Genomic DNA, 2,257 nt, shown 5'->3' on the forward strand with positions numbered 1-2,257 from the left:
CTTATGAGCCCATAAATATATGAATTTGGAGAGCGCGAGGGCATGAAAATTGAACAAATAAGCCCCCCTTTGGCCCTTTCTCCTATTTTATTTCTTTTTCTTTTCTTTTTAACTTTGGTTATTGAGCATGCTCGAATTGCTCTTAAAAGTACCGGATTCCTATGTTCGAGTATTGCTAGGTATTACTCGGTATTCTTGGTATTGCTCGTTATTGATAGATATTGCTCAGTATTGCTTGGCAATAATGAAAAATATCACTCTGTGAAGATCAATACCGAGCAATACCTAGCAAAACTCGGTATTGCTCGGTATTGGTCTTCATATAATGGTATTTCTCGTTATTGTCGAGCAAAATCGATCAATACCTAGCAATACCGAGTAATACCTAGCAATACGCGAACATAGCAAACCCGGGGCCGTTCTGGGTCGGGCTGTCAGGCCGCGCGGTAAAGAGTAAGAATACATGGCACAATTTTACTGGCGTCCGAAAGTAGAACTACGTCAAGTCACCTGACCAAATAAAAGTTCCATATATGACACTAGTTATATTATAGCCTTAGGATAATTATTATTTAAAAAGAATACTTTTTTATATAATATCTTAATCTTGTTTAGAACAGACATCATCCTATTCCCATTCATCAAATGTTTACAAATATTATTCAAATCAATCATATTTTAGTATAAACCTATCATTGATTATAAACTTTTAGATATAGATTAGTCAGGCCAACGAGTGCACATAGTGACCACTCTTTTAAAAATTTGGTGCACATATATAGTGACTACTCTTTTGAAAGTTATTGAATTTTCATAGATCGCTACTTCTCACATTGGTTTAAGTATGTGCTTGTATAAAGAAATAGTAACGGACTAGAGAGTTAGCTTTATATGCATATGATTATACCTAATGTGGTTGTACATGAGAATGTTAGAGTGAAATTGCATTGGTTACTATTTTCATCTAAATGATCTTAAGCATTATGATAATGCAAATTATTTTAAAAAGCATTACATTCTTTCATTAATGCAATGCAATATATTACTTAAATGTCATGACTGGTGACATTCACTATACTATTATCATATAATAAAATGTGCCTCTTTTTTTTTTTCTTTTTTTTGCTTATAATAACTTTCCTCTTTTGAGTATAAAATAGAATTAATTGATATTGACTTTTAAAGGTTATCAATTATTCTGTGCGGACATCAAATATAGCTATGTGTCCGGAGGCGAATCAGAGCGCGTCATGTCACTCAGTGCAAAGCATGTACACAACTGCGATACACAACAAAGAGGTGACGTGGCGTGCTCTTATTTGCCTCTTGACGATGTCCGTTGTCCGCACATAATAATTAATCCAGAAGTTGAAGTCAATCTATTCATCATATTCCATGTTATAAACGTGTAATATCTTTCAGACATAATGTGTGATAATTTATGTTATGAGTGAGATGGCTTTATGCACATGGATTATTCTATAAATTTGTTTAATCTCATTACTTTGTGATGTGTAAGGCCTTTGAATCCCTGAGAAACAATTATCATCAAAATGATGAGTAAAATTGCTCATTTAATGAGGATCATAATAATTAAACTAAGCCCCTTAAAAATGCAAAGGTTTTCAAACTATTTGATTGAATCAACCTAAACTATTTAAATAGACTAGGTAAAATATTGTTATGAAAAAAACTATAATAAAACATGACTAAATGAAAATTCTTCTCAATAACCATTAAAACTATTCAATTAATCATAAGTCTAATTTGCGTCATTAAGGTTTCATTTTAACGGCTTTCTACTAATTCTTAAAGTAGTTTTTTAGTATAAATTTTTTAATTTTTTAATAAAAAATTGCTTTAAGAAGCAGTAAGAAAATTGTCCCAAATGAAATCGAAATATATTTAGTGCTTACAAAATTGAGCTAATCATCTAAGATCATGAAAATGCATGCAAGATGAGGACACAAAAATAAAATCTAACATATAATTCGTATGATTAGATTCATCCCTCTATTTCTCTCTTCAAAATTTCTTACCCCAAAAATATTATCATTTATTTTAATATCAACTTGAATATAACTTTAATATCAAATTTATCACTCCTATAATTTATTTCTATCATTCATATCATCATAAAAACTTTAATATTTTATTTCATACATTTAAAATTAGTCAATGGATGATAAATATGTAATATTAATGTTTTAAGTATTAGATATATAAATAACATAAAATAAGTGGTATGTATGTAGAT

This window comes from Dendrobium catenatum, unplaced genomic scaffold, assembly GCF_001605985.2.
Source record: "Dendrobium catenatum unplaced genomic scaffold, ASM160598v2 fragScaff_scaffold_412, whole genome shotgun sequence".
Classification (NCBI taxonomy): domain Eukaryota; kingdom Viridiplantae; phylum Streptophyta; class Magnoliopsida; order Asparagales; family Orchidaceae; genus Dendrobium; species Dendrobium catenatum.